The following is a 20,831-nucleotide window of genomic DNA, read 5'->3' as shown; positions in this document are numbered from 1 at the left end:
CAGACGTTACCGGGGGTGGGGGTGGGGGCAATGCAGACTTATTCATGAGTGAGCTGAGACCCCTACCCACCTAGGACACTCAGAAACACTTGAAGGCCACCAGGCAACAGGAAATCTTACAGGCTCACAAAGGGGCAAGAACCAGGGAGATCTGGTTGTGTGCCCTTCCCACCAGCAGCGGGAAGGAAAAAGTTCAGGGAAGGGAAGGAAGATGCCTCAGCGAGTTCCAAACTCCCCCAAAGAAGCCAAAGAAGGGAGTTGCCAGAAAAAACGTGTGTTTGACAAAACTGCAGGGAAACACTATGCAAATGTCACACAGATGAGGAGAGGCGGGGGGAGCGGGCCAGGAATAAACCAAACATTAAATCTCATCAGTAGGGGAATAATAGCTAAACTCCTTCTTACTTGCAGCACTCAGTTCTGCAGTCGATATGGTCCGGAATGAATGAACGGCCTGCTCAGAGCCACATCTAAATTCAATGTGGGTAGCGCCCCAAATTCCAAGCAGGGAGCCAGCCAGCCAGGAGCCATCCTGCCCCACCCCACATCTGTCACCCACAGGGGCTAATGGGCACAGCGAGGGAGCCAAGCCCAGACCCCAGCACCAACAACAATGCAGCTGCAGTTGGGGGAGCCCTGCATGGGGGATGGGTGCCACAGGGCAAGTCAGTGGCCTCTCTGAGCCTCAGGGAATCAACATGGGGGCCGCTTGAGGGGCTGGTGAGATGCAGGGCACAGAGGCCTGGTGGTTGGCCACAGTGCAAAGACAGGGAAGAAGCAGGTCGAATGGGGCCAGGTGGTCTGTGTCCTATCAGGCTTTTATTTTGCTGTGTGGATGCAAAATGAGAGTTTGAATTTGGGCATTTGTGGGGTTTTCTTGTTTTTTGTTTTTGTTTTTTTAAGAAACTGAGATTGGAGAGGAAGGAAGGAGCAATGTCTGGAAGGAGAGAAGAGAGAAGCCCAGGGCGTGGTGGGATGTGTGATGGAGTTTGGAGTATGGTGTGTGATGTTATCTGCTTCCTGTCTTCCCATGAAAACTTCAGGAAAATCCACTCTGCTCGCCTACACTTTGGGAATTGGATATACATGTGATGCCTGCTACAGAGTGAGCGCAGGGGCAGAGCAGAGGCTGAGGGGCCCAGCTGCATCCAGGTCTCACATGTGGAGGGTCACCGATCAGCTGCCCCTGTTATTCATCCCACAGCCATTCGTGGATGTAGACCGCACGCCAGGTACAGCTGGTACCTGGGAACAATCACGCATGTGCTATGTCCTGCCCTCCGTCGAAGACCAGAGGGGAGGACACAGCAGACATATCAGTTCAGATCCTGGGAGGATCTCTGCGTGCAAGGCCAGCTTCTAGGGCCAGAGAGCAAACGAGTCTTACCTGAGCAGCTTCTGGGAGCCAGGTTGGGGCCAGCACTTACATTTTCTCACTCCATCCTCAGAAACTCACTTCTCAGAGTAGGGGATTGGCTCTGAGTCACGCAGCTGAAAAGAGGTAAAGCTGCATGTGAACCCAGGTATGTAATTTTAAAGCCCAGCACTGCTCGTGACGTACCAACCAGGCTTACATAGAGAGGAGGATGCTGGTGGTGAAGATGGGATGCTCTTTCCCTTTCCCCGGGGCAGCCTCGGTGCTACACTGCTATCTTCAACCTCCCCTGACATGTGAAGGACCCCTCACCCCCCACCTTGGGCTTTATCCCAGCTGTCTCCAAAGTTCTAGACATGACTTAGGGCCAGAAGAACCTCACCTATTCTGCCCTCACCCTCCCCACTGCTCCTGTCCCTGACCTCAGGGACTTCAGGGGACATCTGTGGCTTTTGTCTATCCAGAATTGATATCTTTTGAAACTGTACCTCAAATTTTCTCGGGAGCCTGCATCCCTCTCCCACTATGAGTCCATAAAGTTCTGTAGGGGCGGAGCCAGGGATGCCTATAGGCCTAAATCCTCCCTCTGCCCCCAGCTACAGTGACTGGTTCATGAGTGGGCATGTGACCTAAGCTGGGCCAATGAAATTCAGTCTCGAGAATTTTACTGTTACTATTGGAAAGAAGATGCTTGCTTTGTTGAGCCATTAGAAGGTGGGCCTAGTGCTACTGGCAGCCATTTTGTCACCATAAGTAGAAAGCATTGCCTGAGAAAGACATGTAGAAGACAAAAAGAACTGAGAGAAGAAGACAGATATTTGATAATGTCTGAAGTTCCAGGTCACACAGTGCCTGAAGACTCCTTTGGCTTCTTTAATAGTCAATAACCTCCTTTTTCCTTAAGCCAATTTGAGTTTAGGTTTCTATCAGCCTCTTTCCCCAAGCTGAAAAGAATTGGGACAGATGTAGGCAACAACATCCCATGGGAATTGTGCCTGCGTGTGAACCTCTGCCCACTCTCATCCTCTGGAAGGAGTCTCGGACAGTGGAGTCAAATCCATCTTTGGTAGTGGAGGAGACTGAATCCCAGAGGGTTTTTTTAAGTTACTTATTCAAAGCCACAGAACCAGTTAGGGACAGAATTGAGGTTCAAACTCAAACCTTAAGACTCTTATTCCTCTGTGCTTTCTGGAGCAATGTGTGATACATTTGTCTAGTTCTGAAAACATCTATATGCAGAGTGTGTGTGTGTGTGTGTGTGTGTATATATATAGAGAGAGAGAGAGAGGGAGAGAGTGTGTGTGTGTGTTTCTGTGTCCTCAAAGAAGTACTGAGGTCCCCAAGGGCCAACCTTATGCCATGGACATGCCTGACATCTCCCAGACCCAAGTTAATGCAGTGGGTCCCCCGAGGTTATCCCTGGACATCAAGTATCAATGGACTTCCTGAGGATGTACTCTGTCATGCCCAGAGCTGGGCAGTCATGTGGTTCTGGGAATGACACACTATGTGTCCAGGGGAAGAGGTCAACCTTTCTGAGACTCAGGCTAATATAAAGTTGAACATAATAAGAATAATACCAGCAAAAGAGGTATCTTTCAGGAGTTATCTCTTGTGAAAAAGTGAGACACTTGCTAAAAAGAAAAGTACTGAGTGTGTCCACCTTAAGAAAATCCAAGACCCAGAATTTAAATTTATCCTCTGAATTTAGAGGATAAAGGACAATTTTATAAAAGGATTCTAATTGTTATAGCAGTTCCACTAAGGATCCAGAGTGGGTGTTTATAGGCCTGCTGGCAGGAAGGCAGAAGTGAAGGAAACAAAGACGTTAAAGACAAAGGGCCGAAGCCCTGCCCAGTGAGGACCCCTGAGGGGAAGGTGAGGATCTCAGAGCAGGCGGAGGAAAAAGTCAGTGGACCACTGTCATGGAGATGCATGATTGTGTAAAAGGGGCACACCTGTGTAAAGCAGCACCATTCCTAACAGCACAGGGCCAAGATCCTGGACCCCAAATCCTGGGGCAGCCTGGACCAAAGATCAAGCCCAGGAGGGTATGGTTCAGGGCGTCACAGTATCCGCTGCCTTCTCTCCCAACCCATCGCTACAGGGCCGCCCCCCTGACGCCCATCCTCCTGTGGGAGAAATAAGTGTACTTTCCACTCCATTGACACTAGACTTGATGATATGACTCTTTTTGGTGAATGGAATGGGAGCAGAAGTGACATATAGGAGTGTCAAATGTTTCCACCATCTTTCTTGCTCTTTTCCCTCTGCCACTGAAATAACATGTCTTTGGTTAGGGCTGCTTTTTCAGTCTGATACCCAGAATGAAGATATACAGAGCTGAGCCACAAGCAACCCACAGCAGACATGTACCATAAGCAAAAAATTACCTATTGTTGCTGTAAGCCACTGAGATTTGGGGACTGTTTGTTACTGCATCCCAAACTAGCGAAAGCTGACTAATACAGAGGTTAGCATCACAGCTTTAAGGCCCCTTCTAACAACCAAATGGGATAAGTGGCTCAGACACATCACTTTGGATCAGGGAGCACAGTGGTTGCCATCAAACATGCCTGGGAGTCACAAGGGTAAAATGCAGGTTCCCTGGTCCCTCTCCTGAACTCTTAGAGAGCCAGTTCATCTAAGGAAGGACCTGGGAAATTAGTATTTTGACAAGCTCTCAAGATGACATACAGGCTGTCAACAGGCTATACTTAGAGAAACCCTGATCTAATGAGTCCAATCTTTTTGATACCCAGAGAGGCACAGTGACCTACCCAAGATCACACAGCAAGGTGCTAACAGGAAACAGATCTTCAACTCTTTTCCCTGAAGCACACTATCCTTTCCCAGAGAAATCAGGGGAAAGGCAGAAGGGAAAAGAGAAACTCACAGACTGAAAATGCAACTCCAGAGAGAAAGACCAGTGGAGGCCAGGAATTCAAGTTGAGCCAGGGTCCAGGTTGCAAGCAGAAGAGGAGGCTGCCCTGTGGATGGGTGGCTAGGTGGCCCCCTGGGGCCTTCCCTCGAGGAGCAGGGGTGGGGAGAAAGGAGTCAGATTACAGAGCAGGGAGGCTGGAGGAAAGAGGTAGAAAAATAAATAAATAAAAACAGAAGGGAAAAAAAAAGCCTTCCAGCCCTGGTGAGCCCAAACGTCCCCAGCATTGCTGCAGGAGCCGCCCCAGCCCTCTTCGATTCTGATGTACAGTTTGAAACAAATCAATAGCGGTATAATAATACTCAGCACGCTGTGTAATTTTTATATCATTAGTTTTCATTTTCCGCTCCCCATGCATCAAAAAACTTACAATGGGCTCGTAAAGTTTATTTAGTATTCCATGAATTCCTAATCAGTTTCATTTCATAATGATTCAGGAGCCGCCCGCTGCCTAGGCCCCCGTGTCAAAAAATCGATAAAACCAACACAGTTTTCCTGATGGCGGCTGCAGAAGGATCTATTGTAGGGGAGTTATGATTTATGCCCTGGCCTGACTCTGAACGGCAGCCTCCACCCGGCGGCTCAGGGCTGAGGTCTTCGCCAATAATGATTTATGCACCTTCTGCTGGCCCCACCCTGGCTCCCTCCCTGCCCCAGCTGGCCCCTGACACTGGGGCAGAGCAGGGCAGGGCCAGCTGGGAGGGAAGGAGAAAGGAAGAAGCCATGAGGGGGAGGTCGACCAGAAGTCTGAGCATCCATGCATGGGCCCAATATATGCCTCTAGGTCCACCCACCCCCAGGAAGGCCTGAGCAGAGACATGAGGTGTTTGGGGAGCCCCACCTGGCCCCAGGGATCTGCAGAGGGAACAGAACTGGGACGGGCATGCATGGGTAAGGCCGGGATAACCCTGGCTCTGCAACTGGAAGCCTTGCTCCCACGCAGCCTTCCCTTCTGGCCTCACAGGTAAGCCCTTGACCCCCACCTCGAACGCATGCAGTCACTTCCACTCTCGCTAGCCCAGCCCCAGAGGCTCAAAGGAAGCTGAGTGGGAAAGTGGTCCCAAGGGTCATGGCGGCTAAAAGTCCTCAGCTGAACCTCTTGGGATGCAGATGCAGACGGCTTCCAGGAATTCTGAGGCTGGAATGAACGTTTCCAAGCCTCCCAAGAGGGAAAAAGGGGTGGGCTTGAGTCTCTCAGGAGCCTTCTTTCTTCCAGAAGGCAGCTTGGCTTGTTTTTTTTTGTCTTTTTAAATTAATTAATTTATTTATTTTGGCTACATTGGGTCTTTGTTGCTGCACACGGACTTTTCTCTAGTTGTGGCGAGTGGGGGCTACTCTTTGTTGCGGTGCACGGGCTTCTCTTGTTGCGGAGCATAGGCTCTAGGCATGGAGGCTTCAGTAGTTGTGGCACACGGGCTCAGTCGTTGTGGCTCGCGGGCTCTAGAGCGCAGGCTCAGTAGTTGTGATGCACGGGCTTACTTGCTCTGTGGCGGGTGGGATCTTCCCAGACCAGGGCTTGAACCCGTGTCCCCTGCATTGGCAGGCGGATTCTCAACCACTGCGCCACCAGGGAAGCCCTTGGCTTGGTTTTTAGGACCCTCTGCCCTCCCCTCCCCCACACCTCCCATCCTCTTCCTCCACTGGTGGGGGATTAATAGGTCTAGGAGACATGTTAATAGGGAGGGCATTCAGTCCAACAACTGGTTTAATTAAGAGCAACTAACCTAGCCCAGAAAGAGAGACCTCAGGGTGACTTCACAGGGGAGGGGATACCACAGCGTGACAGGGAGCCACCAGAATCAGGGCCACCAGGACGTGCACTGCCATTCACCACATATCAGCTGGATCTCCTGACTCTGGGTAGTGCAAGGGGAAGGCTGGGGGACCTCATTTAGGTCCTCATTTAGGACTGAGAGGGGCGGAGATTCGGGGGCTGGGCGCCTGCAGGGACTCTGTCCCCAGTCAAAGATGGCGCTCCAGCCTTAGACCCAAGTTAAAATAAGTGGCCTTCCTCCTCACGCCTTCACTTGCCTTTCATTCACTCACTCACCAAACACCCGGGAGAAGGCACCTCACAGCCACTCCATCCACGTATGGCTCAGAGAGGAGAAGGGACTTGCCCAACCTCGCCTGGGTGAAGAGTGACAAATCCAGGGTTCTAGCCGAGGTTTTCCAGGTCTGAGGACACGCCCTGCACCGCCGCACCCAGCCCCCTCCCCCCACCAATGCCTGGCCTGTGTCCCTCTCTCCAGGCCCAGTCCTATCCCCATGCACACAGCAGCATGGAAAAAGCCAGACTTTGGGACCAGACTTGGATTCGAATCCCGATTGCCGTCATCACTGGCTGAATGACCTTGGGCAATTTAATTAACCTTTCTGAGTCCAGCATTCCTCACGTGTAAAATGAGAGTAATAATTTCTGCCCCACAGATGGTGATGGTCAAAAGGGCAGGGATATAAAACGCCCGCTCCCAGGAGACCTCTGATAAAGGCTTCCTGCCCTTCCCCTACACCCCTGTGCCTCTCAGCCTCACTCACTTCCCCACCAGAAAGTCACTTGTGTGGTGTTGGGGATGAAAGGGGGCCTGAATCCGTGCCCCCTTTTCCCAGGATAATCGAAAAACGAAAGCCCAGCCGGAACTCGGCATCAGTGGGCCCGGGGCTGCGTCATTACTCTACGCTGCGGTCCAGCTTCATCTACGCAAATCTGAGCAGAGCTCCTGCCAGGGCCCCGGTTCCCCACCTGTGAGACAGAAAGGTGATTCCTCCTAAGGCTGTAGCCTGGCAGCGCACGGCCTTGGGAATCGTGTCTTAGGAACCAGCAGCTTCTCCCCGGTCGGGAGCCAGAGGGTGGGAGAGCCTGGGTGGGGAGAGAGAGGCTGGATCTGGGTGGGAGAAGTGGGGGGACCCTGGCCTGGAGAAGCCCTGCCTGACCCCCCTCCATCACCAAAAGGGGAAGCTGGGTTTCTCCCTGTGCAGCTGAGTCCAAATTCTTCCCCATGGAAACGGAGAACCTGGGGCCTGGCCACTGCTCCAGGGATGCAAGCTTTGCCTCCCTGTTTGATTGGGACCTACAGCTTCGGGTCAGGCTGCTGTTGTCTCTCCCTGGTCTTTCTCGTTCTCTCCCTGCTTCTGTCTCCCGGTCTCTGTTTCTCGGTGAGTTTTCAATCCTTCTGCCTCTTCTCCTCTACTCCTTCCCTCCATCACTGACTTCGGCCCCTGGGGAAAATAAACACTTCATTCTGTAAGGCCGGAGGGGTTCTAACACCTCCCCCACCCCAACTGGCAGTGCTAAAAGCCCTGAGACTGCAAGGAATAACCTCTCCGCCCTGCTCCCCTTTCTGCTGCCAGGTCCCCCCTCTTTGCCCCCTCAACTGGTCCATCACCCCTGGGCTCAGTGACAATCCTCCTGGGAAGGTAGCAAAGAGGGCCAGGAGGCTGATCAGTGGCCAACCCAGGCCCAGAGCTGGACATCCACCCGCCCACCTGCACTGCGGCGTGAACGCCAGCCTGGCTCCAGCTGCTGAGGGCACTAGAGGCACTAATCCCTCCGTCCCGTTCTTCAGACCCCCACAAACACACACGGGCTCCTCAGCCCAAGGGGCCAGCTCTGCTTGGAGCTTTGCTGCCTCCGCCCACTCCCTCTCCCTGTTTCTCTGCCCCTGCACTCACCTCTCATTCTGCCAGAGACCAGAGTCTCAGCTGCTCCAACGCCTTGATGGCCAGGTCCCACTCAGGCTCTCTGAGCATCAGCTGTTTCATCTGTGAAATGGGCTCAGTGAGAGTTTTCCTATCAACACTAAGGGCCAGGGTTGGCTAATGTGCTGTGGGGACTGCGACGCCTTCTTGAACAATCCTCGGGTGTCAACGCACGGAGCTCTTCCCCAGGTGACCCTGTAAGTTACAAAGTTCCCCAACGAGCAGAGTCGCTGGAGATCAGAGGCTTGTTTCGGGGACCCAAAGTCACAAAGAAAACAGGAAAACAGAGACTAGGACTAAAAGGAATCTGTGTCCCACAGTGGGGAGGAGTCATTGGGGCAAGAGGGAACAGGGCTCCAGGGTCAGAGGAACCTGAGTTTGGGGGTAAACTTGGCCACCTGCCCGTGGAAGGGCATTGGACAGGTATTAGCCTCTGGGAATCTCCACGGCTCATTTACAGAAACCACAAGAATCCTGAGCTCCCAGGAGTACCTGTGGGTTCCACAGGAAGTGATAGGATGGAGGGAGTGGGAGATGGGCCTTTGGAGGCAGAAAAAGGTGGGTTCGAATCACGGCTGGGTGACTGTCTTCCTGTGACCCTCAGCAGTTTCCCTAAGAGCTCAAACTGCATCGTCCCCATCTGCACAGTGGGAGCGACCGTCTCCCACGCCCACAGGTTACAGATGGCTGTGTGGTGTTTAGAACATGGAGCTGGCACCCAGCAAGTGCTCGTGGTAACTCTGGTGGCAGAGGCAGAGTGCCTGGCACAGAGAGGGTTTCAGTAAATATTTTTTCAATTTGTTACGGGGGAGTGAGGACAAAAATTATTGTAAGGGGCCCACGTGAATCAGATGAGGGACGGGCTCTGTCTGCTCACACCCAGAGCATCTACAGCACACTTCTAGCCACTGATGTCTCTCTGTCCCCAGAGAAGGTCAGGAACTTGGTTCCCAACTGGCAGTTAAAGAAACTGAGGCCCAGAGAGATTTGGTGGACTTTTTTCAAGGTCTTACAGAAAGGGAGAAGTAGGATTCAGACCACTCAGCACGACCCAGGCAGGACTGCAGACTCAGGGAGTGTGCTGCTTCCCCCACGCCTTCTCAGTCAACGGATAACAGTCATTACCACATACCACGTGATTTCTATGCGCCCAGCAGCTGGCTACACGCTGTGCAGAGTTTATCTCATTTAATGGTCACACGTGACACAGGTTGTTCTCCCCATTTTATAGATAAGGAAACTGAGGCACAGGGAGTTAGGTGGTTTGTCCAGGATCACTCTGCTCACAAGTGCTGAGGGCTGGAATATAAGCTCATATCTGGAGCCTGTGAACTTGACCAACTAGTTGCACCAGCAGACTCAGCAGTGGCCCATCCACGGAAACACAGGCTGGTGCGTCCTTGCAGAGGTCAACCTGACAATCCCCCTGCCCCTTCCTCTTTGCCCCCCTTCCCAAGCTCAGACTGGCTGCATGTGAGGGGAGCCTAGGCACCCCAGGGAGGAGGTCCCCACAGGCTCCCTGCATCTGCCACCCTGGGCACTCAGGATCTGCACTCTTCCCACAAGTCTAACCTAAATCCTTCAAGCTTCAGGGCGGTCCTGAGCACCTCTCACTGACCTTCCCACCATCATTTCCACCCACCCACCCCTAACCTGGTGACAGCCTCTGGAGGGAACAAGGAATGAGGTCAACGGCTCCCACTGGAAGCAGGTGGGGCCCACGGCCTGGACATCTCCCAGCCCTCAGGTGCCCACAGAAAAGCCCAGGTTTTGCAGCCACTGGACCTGGGCTCCAGCCCGGTTCTGCACCCCTTAGCCATATGACACTGAGCAAGGACATTCCTTGAACTTCCTGAGCCTCAGTTTCTTGTCTGTAAAGTGGGATCAGTTGTCCTTAACGTCGCCAGGTTAAGATGCCACAACGGGCCGGCAGTCTGAGCACCGAGCCCCTGGGGCACCTGGTGGGCTCACAACAAATGCTGCTTTCCTCTCCCCCTCCCCCATTTCTCCCTCCTCCTCATGGAAATGAGAAGCCACTTTCCATAGAAGACATCCGGTTGTTTTCTCCTTACACCTGAAAAAGTTTGGCTGGAGCTTGTGACAAGCGAGTTTGCCCTCTATTGGATGCTGCATACCATGCAGGGCACACCCCACGCAGCGTCTTTGTCCATTGTCTCCATACCCGCACCAGGCAGGCGTTGTTACCTACCGATGATGGCCAAGGCCCAGAGAGGGGCGGTGGCTTCCCTAAGGTCAAACAGTAAGGAAGAGCCAGGGTTGGGAATCAGTTCTGTCTGCAGGTGACTAGAGGCCCAGGGGAGCTTCCCCCACCCAGAATCCCCCCTCTCCCAACCTCCCAGCCAGGGGCTCTGGTGGGGAGACGCAGTATATCACATGCACAGATGGGAGATGGTTTGCTGTTCCGCTTCATAGATGAGGAAACCGAGGCCAAGCAAGGATAAGAGGCTCAGCAGGGACTCGCAGACGAGAGGGGTGTCGACTCAGCCGGAACCACCAGCCTACCTCGCTTCTCATCCTGCCCATCTGAACCGCTTGGCATTGAGAGAGGAAGACTATTATGGGCCTCAAACCCCAAAGCCTAACCCAGCCATGACTAATATTGTCCCCCTCCCCACCCCCATCCCCAGGGATGTCCCCCAGCGCAGACCCTCCTTCAGGTCACGTCCTGCAGAGGGGGCCACACGCTTGATTGTTTTCATGTCTACACTGCTACACGTCAGATCTCATTACACCAAGAGCCATTACAGCAAAAGACCCGGTGCTACCAAACTATTGCCAAAACCAGGTCAGGAGGTACGCAGCCAGCTCAAATAGCACCTCCTCGAAGGACTGGGCAGAATGGTGATCTGCGTGTCCCCATTTCACAAATGAGGAAACTGAGGCTCAGAGAGGGCTCACAGAAAGGAAGTGGTGGATGACCCATGTGGGTCTGGCCACAAAACCTCCAAGGCTCCTTCCATGCTCCAGACCTTCCTGAGCCGGGCCCTGACACAGGTACCTGGGCCAAATGTACTGACCCACTCCGAGAGGGATGCACACAAGGGGACGCTTGTACTTACACATCCTGGCAAATGCATGTGTCATGGTGCCCCCACCCCCGCCATATACATGCACATGGCGTGTGCACATACCCAGGTCACAGGCACACATCCTCTCACAAGCACACAAAGGCCTTAGGGCAGGGGTCCTCGACCCTGGATGCACACTGGTGTCACCTGGGGAGCTTTGAAACATGCCTGTGTCCAGCCCCACCCCCAGGGATGCCGACGGAATGAATGTGTATTAGTTATCTGTTGCTGCATCACAAATTACCCCCCAACATGTAGCACCTTAAAACAACATTTCTTTTCTCACCAGGTTTCTGAGAGTCAGGAATCTAGGAGCAACTTAGCCAGGTGGTCCTGACTCAGGATCTCTTATGAGGCTGTAGTTCAGGTGGCTCTCAGGGCTGCGTCATCAGAAGGCTTGACTGGGGCTGGAGTCTCCACTGCTGAGACGCCTCCTTCGCATGGCTATTGGCAGGAGGCCTCAGCTTCTCGTCACATGGGCCTCTCTGTAGGGCTGCTTAAGTGTCCTTGTGACATGGCAGCTGGCCATGTGATCCACGGGAGTGCAAAAAGGAAACCGCAGTGCCTTTTATGCCCTAACATCATAAATCACACATTGTCACTCTGCTTGTTTTGTTTGTAGGTTAGAAGGGACCCCCGTTCTAGGGGAAGGGCATTTGACTCCATCTTTGGAAGCAGAACCATCAAAGAATTTGTAGATATATTTTAAAACCACCACAGTGTGTGAGGTGGGCCAGAGCCTTGGGATTTTAAACATTCCCCAGGTGACTCTAACGTGCAGTCAGGGCTGAGACCCACTGAGATGAAAAGTCACCAACTGGAGGGGGTTGAGGAGGGAGGCTCAGCAGGACATGACTTCAGGGTTGAGACAGCCCCCAAGTGCTGCTTCCCCATGGAAGCCCACATCTGCAGTCTCAGCCCATGCCCTGGGTCCCCAGCCCCTCCCTCACCCTTGCCAGCCCACCTCCCCTGGCTGCCTTCTCGGAGATGCCCACCCACAGGCTCTGAGCCTGGCCCCCAGCCCAGCATCAGCCCTGCACGAGGCGCCTCTAGGCCTGGTTTCAGGCCTGTGCGAGCGTGTGGGTTCGTGTGAGCATGTGTGTGCACACATGTGTGTGTGTGTGCCCACACAGGCTTGTCTGCTCACCGACCAGGGCTCCCGACAGGAGGGACCCGTCCTCTCTACCCCTCCGCTGTCCGTCTGCCTTCCTTTCTTGCCCTTTTTCTCCCCTTTCTCTTCACTCTCCTTTCTTTTCTTGCTCTTAACTCTCCGCCACTGCCCTGTCTCTCTCTGGCCTCTCTCCCCTTTCTGATCCTGCGGTCTCTACGCCCTCCCCCTCCTGCCCATCAGGAGGCCCGCTGGCTCCTCTGGGACGATTTTTTTTTTTTTTTTTTTTGCGGTACGCGGGCCACTCACTGTTGTGGCCTCTCCCATTGCGGAGCACAGGCTCCGGACGCGCAGGCTCAGCGGCCATGGCTCACAGGCCCAGCCGCTCCGCGGCATGTGGGATCTTCCCGGACCGGGGCATGAACCCGTGTCCCCTGCATCGGCAGGCGGACTCTCAACCACTGCGCCACCAGGGAAGCCCTCTGGGACGATTTTGATGGAGCCGTCCTGAGTGAATGCGACGTGGCCTGGACTTCCCTGCCCACCTCCAGGAATGCTCCAGGCCTGGCCACTCTGGGTCTCGGACGGGGCCACTCTCCTTCCTGCATCTTTAACTCCCGAGTGGAAGGGGCATGGCTGGTTGGTGGTGGCCAGGAGTCAGGGAAGAGCCAGTTCTGGGGCTGCATCCATCTCCAAACTCCTCTGCTTCTCTCGCCCAGTCCGCTGCCCGTCCGCTGTGGGCCGGACCTGCAGGCCTCCAGAACCTTCCTTCCTCTCCACACTCTCTGTGTTTCCCTCCATCTCTCCATCTCCATCTCTCTCTCTCTCTCCCTTCCTATTGCTCTGGCTTCTTCTTGGAGAGAAGCAGGTACTGGACACAGCTCTGAAGGTTGTGGAAACGAGCAGAGTAGTTCTGCCCTAGTAATGAGCAGGAGAGAGAACTCTTCTCGGGAATTAATGAGACCACCAAGAACAAAAGAGGCGACGACCAGCAGAGGCCAGAGAGGCGGGGCCCAGCGAAGCCGTCCCCGCAGAACCGCACGCCCTCAATAATAGAGTGAGGAAAAATGGAGTAGAGATCCCTGTGGTAAAAACTATTAGAGGAGGCGAATTATAAAACTATTAACCAGAATGTAACTCCCAATTAAAAGATGATTTAACACTGGAACCTGATGGATGAATTTTGATTAAATGTAGAACTATTAGCAGCCCAGGGATAAGCTGCTGCCGCAGTTCTAAAAGTTAAAAGGCAGTTTGATATAAAAATTTATAAATTAAGGTTAATTACTTTAAATAACATGGCTGCAAGCAATGAAAGGAAATTTGTCAGAATCTCCGGAGTTTGGGTCAAGATGGATACAGATGTCCGGGCTGGCCCCAAGGAGCCCAGAGGTCAGGGTAGGGACAGTTGAGGCCAGCCAGAGGGCAGGTGATGTCAGCGCTCCCCCCAGGCTCACGGAGATGTGAGGGGCTGCCCGAGGCACCAGCGGGGGGCGGGGTGGGTACCCTTATTGCCCTCCACCCCGAGGCCACACCACGAGGCATTGGTTCTAGGAGATGGGCAGGAAGGAGGCCTCAGGGCCCCAGAACTGGCCTGGGGAGCTAGTCTGATGGAGAGGACACAGTCTCTGCTTGCTGAGCCCTCCCTCTGTTGGAGGGGACACAGCAGGAATCTGCCCCATCTATGACCTGCTGTTTACTGAGCGCTCAGCAGGGACGGGGGACAAATCGCACCACCCCAGTCCTGCCCCAGCTGAAGGAGTCACCAACACCCCCATGCTTGACCTGCCTGGCCCTGCTCTGTGCCCTCCGACCCCACCCCATGAGGGCCCTACAAGGAGACTCTGCAGGGTGCAGGCTGTTCTTCTCCAACGCCCCAGTGGCCACCCCTGCCTAGGGCCCCAGAGCTTCCCCGGGCTGAAGGTCGTGCTTCCAGGAAGCCCAGGCACTGCGCACACTCAGGGCGGTCTGAACCCTCTACCGCCAGGTGGTCCCCTCCATGCTCTGCCCTGGGCAACTCATCCCCTCCCCAGAGCCCCACCCCTGCCCCAGGAGGATTTCCCCAGCTCATCAAGGGGGGCAGCACTGAGTCCCTGGGAGGACAGGACTATAGCAAAGGACATCCCCCACAGAGGACGGTGCTCAGCTCACAGCTGGGAGACATTAGGACAAGGCTGGCCCCCTGGCTGGGAACGTGGACATTCAAGCCACACTCTCCTTGGGTTTCAGCTCCAGGTGCAACACTTACCAACTTATGTCTTCAGGATTTACCTCTCCAGGCCTCATTTCCTCGTCTATAAAATGGAGATAATAATCTCTCCTAGCAGGGCAGCCATGCAGATGAGAGGCAAAGCCCTGACACACAGTAGGTCCTCAACAAATGGCAGTGATTCTCATCTCCTGTCCACAAGTCCCGTCTTGAAGAAACGTAGTTATGTGGCAGACCTTTACCCAGGCTTCCTGGTACAGGTGCACTTAAACACTTTGCAGGTATAAGGTGAAAATACCTTATTTAGTCTTCCCAACACCCTTTGGAGTCAGTCGAATTATCACTCCACAGATAAGGAAACTGAGGCACAGTGAGGTTCTGTCACAAGCCCCAGGCTTCACAGCTGGCAGTGGCCAGTCTGGAGTCAGGTCTTTCAGCAACTTGACCCTCACCTCACACTGTCCCCCAAGGCACTGTGTTAAGACATTTACCTTCTCTCTTGTTGCACCTCTTACTATAAACCTCAAATAAACGATATGGGAGTGGAACCAGTAAGAAAGGAAGGAGGGAGTGAGGGGATGAAGGAAGGGGAGAGGGAGGGAGAGAAGGAGGAAAGGAAGGGAGGGAGGGAGGGAGGGAGGGAGGAGGGAAGAAGAAAAAGGAAAAAGGAAAGGGATAGATTGGTTAGTTTATTTTTTAAACAACTCTCTGTGGGATTGGAAGTCAGGAGTGTTAACCTTGGGGTGACGGGGAGGATGTACCAGGGAGGTTCTGCGGGGCGGGATATGTTCTGCTTCGGAGATGAGTGCTGATTACACAGGGGTTTTTACTTTGTAAAAATTCATCACTCCCTGTACTGATTTGTGCTCTTTTCTCTATGTAAAAAAAATAAAATTATAATAAATAATTTTAAAATGAATATGATAATGGGTAAATTTTATGGCTTATAAATTGTACTTTAAACAAACCTGTTTTTTAAAATAAATATGGTACACCAAAGACAGCCCTGACTTCATTTTGCAGTGCATAATATAGACCAAGTATGAAAGGACTGAGAGAGAACCAGAATAGCTCGTGGTTGGCCCTGGGATGAGTCCATCAGGGATACTTCTCAGAAGAGGGGTGTCCCGTGCAGGTGGGCTGTGGAAGAGGGGCAGGAGATGCGGGGTGCCCATCTCACCACATGCCCCGGACACATCGCTTCCCCTTTCCGAGCCTCCTTCACTTTCCTCCTGAGCAAGGCAAGGAGCGGGAGGAAGGGGAGGGCAACCTGAGGGGCACCACCAGGCAAAGGCTTGGAGGTAAGGAGAAAAGAGACCCAGGCACAGGAACAGTGAGCCCCTGTGGGCTGGAAGTGCCCTGAGCTCAAGGAAGGGATCAGGGCGCTTAAATCAGCAGTGGGTTGGGGGTGGGGGAATGCAGAAAAGGTCTCCAAAAAATCGTGCACAGGGACTTCCCTGATGGTCCAGTGGTTCAGACTCCGCGCCTGTACTGCAGGGGGCCCGGGTTCGATCCCTGGTCAGGGAACTAAGACCCACGTGCTGCAAGGCTAAGCCAAAAACAAAAAAATCATGCACAGAAAAATATCATTGCAATTGTTGCAAAACTAACATGATCATGATGATCTCTTTCACCGTGTTACTGTTATTGCTACTGTCACCACTATTGTTATCAGGGAAGCAGTGGGGTGAGGTACAGCTTTTCCCAAAGTGAGCTCCAAGGAATGCTTCTCCCACAAGATTCTCCCCAACTAACTTTTTCACAGCAAAGAAGTTAATACTAACTCTGCTCTTCTCTTGGAACTCCTCAAGGCACACCAGCATAATAAAGGCTCTGAAAAGTCCTGCAGCAAATAACCTCTTTAACTTTTTGAAAAGAGCCTTCCCTAAACAGAGTTGATCACGGAATTTTTTTTTCACATTAACACTTATGAACCCCCCCAGGAATTGAGGCTTTATGGATTACAACTTGAGAAATGAGGGGAAGTGGAAAGAGCATAAGATAGACTAAGCTTCATATCGGCTCCTTGGGGACTTTGCTTCACCCCTCTGTGCCTCAACTTCCCCAGCTGTTAATTGGAGGAAATAATGCCAATCTCAGGTTGCAGTGAGGTTTAAATTAAATGTGGCACATGAGGGAATTCCCTGGCTGTCCAGTGGTTAGGACTCAGTGCTTTCACTGCCGGGGTCCGGGTTTGATCCCTAGTCGGGGGACTGAGATCCTGCAAGCCATGTGGTGTGGCGAAAAAAAAAATAATGTGGCACATAAGAGATTCTCAACAAATGTGTGTCCACCCATTCTACAGATGAGCTAACTTGCCCAAGAACATAAGCAGGGAGCAGCTGCCAGGGGGGACTCAAATCTAGGTCTCCTGTTTGGGGAATGGGGAGGGGACCTTGGCATGTGGGGCAAATGAGGTCCCTTTTGCTGAGGAGTCGTGCTCTGAAGCATAAAGGATTCAGGATTAGTTCCTGACAGGATAGCACAGTACAAGCCCTGGACCATCCGAGACTGAGTCATTACTCCACCGTTTATATGCTCTGTGACGGTGGGAAGGTCACTTAACTGCTCTGGTTTCTGCATCTGTAAAGTGGGGATTAAAACCGTACCCTAGGGACTTCCCTGGTGGTCCAGTGGTTAAGATTCCGCATTCCCAATGCAGGGAGCCTGGGATCGATCCCTGCTCAGGGAACTAGATCCCATGGGCCGCACCTAAGACCCAGCGCAGCCAAAGATAAATAAATAAATTAAATGAAACAGTACCCTCTACATAGGGTTGTTCTGAGGCAGAAGTGTTCATTGCTAGGCTCCAGGTTGGTTGACGGAAGTGTAACCGAAAGTGGGGTCCAGCTGCTCGCCGCTCGAAAGCCAGTAAAGAGGCCAGGTTGGTGGAAGGAAAGTTAGCTTTGTTTTGGATGCTGGCAAGCAGGGACAAGGGCAGACGCCTGTCCAAAGGCCAACTCCCCGCCCTGACAATCAGGGGGCAAGAGCTTTTATAGACAGAGGGAGGGGGCTACACGTAGAAACAGTACAGTCAGCTCTGACAGTCATCTTGAAATTGGTCATCAGTGGTCTGACCAGTGTCATCTTGATTGTTTTAGGTACAGTTAATCTTCAGTTCCAGGTACGGTTTGCTCCCATTTCTTTGAGGCCAGTTCTCGGAATTGTGGTAGCTTATGTCACGGCTACAGCCTGGTCATCATGTAGTTAACTTCTCCCACCTGGTGGGGGGGCTTCAGTATCTATAAGACAGCTCACAGGTTACGGCTCAGAATATTATCCGTAGCCCTTGAGGGGAACTAAAGGTCCCTGTCTATGCTTAATGAGTAAACTATTATTATTTCGTCTCCTTTGACGTTTTCCTCTGTTTCTCACTTCTCTGATTAAACTTATTCTTTGGCTAAAGTTTTTCCACAGACAAAAGGCAGGCTGAGGACATGGCAGGCAAGGACCATAGGGCCCAGGTCCATTTCTGTCATACAGAGTGAAGTAAGTCAGAAAGAGAAAAACAAATACCATATGCTAACGCATATACATGGAATTTTAAAAAGCAGTACTGATGAACCTAGTGGCAGGGCAGGAATAAAGACGCAGACATAGAGAACGGACTTGAGGGCACAATGGGGGAAGAGGAAGCTGGGATGAAGTGAGAAAGTAGCATTGACATATATACACTACCAAATGTAAACTAGATAGCTAGTGGGAAGCAGCTGTACAGCACAAGAAGATCAACTTGATATTTGTGGCGACCTAGAGGGGTGGGATAGGGAGGGTTGGAGGGAGACTCAAGAGGGAGGGGATATGGGGATGTATGTATACATGTAGCTGATTCACTTTGTTGTACAGCAGAAACTAACACAACATTGCAAAGCATTTATACTCCAATAAAGATGTGAAAAAGAAAATAAAGGAGGGGAGAATTCTTTCTCCCACAGGGTCCTGAAAAACACGGGTGGCAGGCCCTGTCTGCCAGGACCCCTCTTCCAGCTCTGTCCTTCCACAGATTCCAGCCATGCCTGGGCCCCTTCCTGTCCCTGCAGAGATCTCACCATGGACGCCCCGCCTCATGGGGCTGTCAGCGCCAAGGGTGAACCTGTGATGGGCTGGTCCTCACAGGCTTCATCTCACTAAAGAGTTACTGTGATCCCACCCTCACCCAGCTCACATGTGAACAGTGGACTCGACCTCTCCAATCACCGTCACTTCTGTGGCACATGTGACACAAGCAACATGGCTCTTGCATCCACCACTTATCAGTGGAGAAACTCAGGCACACAGCAAAATTAAGGCACCCCCTAGCACCAAATCTGGGGGCCTCGAACCTAGCTTTCCTGACCTCCAAGCCCTGGGTGTTCCTCCTGTATTGTGGTGAACCAAGCCCTACCTTTTACCCCCAAATAAAGTTATTCTGAGTTGTAAGGTTGTCCCCTTACCAAAGAGGCCCCACGTGCTAACAGGTGAAGCCCAGGGAGACAGTGAGCTGTGCAGTCGAGATTGTCCTTGGCCACAAGGCCTCCTGGTCAGTACTCCAGCTGCCCCAGGCCCTTTCTCTGCAGATCCCCCAGGACCCCCGTCCCTGCCATTCTCTCCCATTTCAGGCTTCATAGGACCGCTTTCCCAGGTTAGCGAATCACACTGTCATCCGGGCTCTGAAGGCTACAGAGGCCTGGACCTGGGTCACCTTTGACCCCGTAGATAGAGCGGAGCTGATAGAATCATTTTCCAGCCTAATGAGCCTCCTACATCTCCCCCAACATGGAGCTTAATGGGCACGGTGGCTCCATCCTAAGATACAGCTCTGAGGTTAGAGGTCAAGGGTTACTGGTCTGAGTCAGGACCAGATTCACCCCTTCTCCTCCTCTCTCTCTCCCCTCAATGTCCCTAAATTCTCTGAAGCTTAGTTTTCTCATCAGTAAAATGGCATTCCTAGCACCGACCTTGCTGTGTTACTTTGCGAACCAGAAACAGTACAGGTAAAGGTAGCTCCTAACCCCAGGGCAGGCAGTGCCCAAATGACAGCATAATCACCTAACCAGGTCACCTGTGGCCAGTCTCCATTGGTGCTACATCCAGAGAAAACATCAGTCCATCAGCAAAACACATGGAAATGCAGCTTCAGTTCCTACCAAGCATCTCAAAGGACATGTACATTCATAAGACAAAGTGACACCTACTTGAGTCTTCTTTTCCCATCTCCCACTCCCTCCCATAGCTCGGCCATGGTGCCTCGGGCTCCACAGCCCTCACCAAACCCAGCACCTGCAGGTGCCTGGCTCTCCTTGCTCTCCCCTCTGCCTTTTATCCTCTTCTATACTTTTCAGCCAGGAGGGACGCTCTGCCGTTTCTGAAGGAAATTATTCTAAGATTTCTGGGCTTCTTTCAACTTTCTTTCCAACCCACTATGCCTACTGAGGCCCCAAAGGGCCAAATACAGAAACTTGGGGGCAGAGGAAGGGTAAAGACTGGGGATGGAAATCCTTGGGTATAAACTTTTTTCAGATCCTGTAATAGAATATGTAGGTATTATTACCAGGTGTATCAACACACAATTATTGCCATCCAAAATTTGCTCCTCAGGGAGCTTACAGTCAAATTGAGGAAATAACCTGAAACAATTAGACAACATGAAAATCTGACCTGCATATAACAGACATGCTATTATAGGCTGAACGTTGTTCCGCACCAGATTCATATGTTGAAGCTCTAACCCCCCCAATGTGATGGTATTTGGAGCTGAGGCCTTTGGGAGGTAATTAGGTTTAATGAAACCATGAGGGAGGGGCCCCCATGATGGGATTAGTGCCCTTGCAAGAAGAGAAAGAGAGACCAGAGCTCTCTCTCCCTCTCTCCCTGTCCACCACGCGAGGACACCAGAGAGAAAGCAGCCATCTGCAGGCCAGGGAACCAAAAGAGCCAGTGCCTTGACCTTGGACTTCCCAGAACTGTGCAAAATACATTTCTGTTGTTTAACCCACCCAGTCTATGGTATTTTGTTATGGCAACTCAAGCTGACTAAGATACATGCCTTCTGGAAGGAGTGGTCAGGGAAGGGGTCCAAGAGTGGGAAAGACTTGAGCCAAGCTTACAAAGAAAGAGATGAGTCGGCCTTGACTTGGGGATGAGAGAGGGCATTCGCGGAGGGCACTCTGAGTCTTCACAGGTGCAGATAAGAAAGGGCACCAAGAACTGACCAATCTGGAACAGGAGAAGTTGAGAGAGACAAGGCCAGAAAGGCAGGCTGGGATCACATCATGGTGGGGCTTGAGAGCAGGCTGGGGAGTCCGGGCTGTAGACCCCAGGTCGTGGGGAGCCATGATGGTTTTGGCACACAGGAATCACAGGAATGAAGCAATCAAATTTAAGTTATAGGCAGGTAACAGGTAGCCAGTGGAGGAAGGTAGGGGAAGGAG

At 52.3% G+C, this 20,831-nt stretch overlaps 1 long non-coding RNA gene across 1 annotated transcript in view; it reads right to left on the bottom strand.

Moving 5' to 3' along the window:
• Positions 1 to 1,404: 1,404 nt before the first annotated feature.
• LOC137211927 (uncharacterized) overlaps positions 1,405 to 20,831 on the bottom strand; it is a 56,563-nt gene continuing 37,136 nt past the window's right edge. Inside the window, exons 2-3 of the long non-coding RNA XR_010937280.1 lie at positions 4,272 to 4,453; positions 1,405 to 1,491 (exon numbers count right to left, since the gene is read on the bottom strand). This is a non-coding gene — a long non-coding RNA (uncharacterized lncRNA). The remainder of the gene's footprint in view (positions 1,492 to 4,271; positions 4,454 to 20,831) is intronic.

The sequence above is a fragment of the Pseudorca crassidens genome, chromosome 19, assembly GCF_039906515.1.
Source record: "Pseudorca crassidens isolate mPseCra1 chromosome 19, mPseCra1.hap1, whole genome shotgun sequence".
NCBI classification, from domain to species: domain Eukaryota; kingdom Metazoa; phylum Chordata; class Mammalia; order Artiodactyla; family Delphinidae; genus Pseudorca; species Pseudorca crassidens.
The sequence above is the reverse complement of the archived record's forward strand: the minus strand, read 5'-3'. Positions and strand labels throughout refer to the sequence as shown.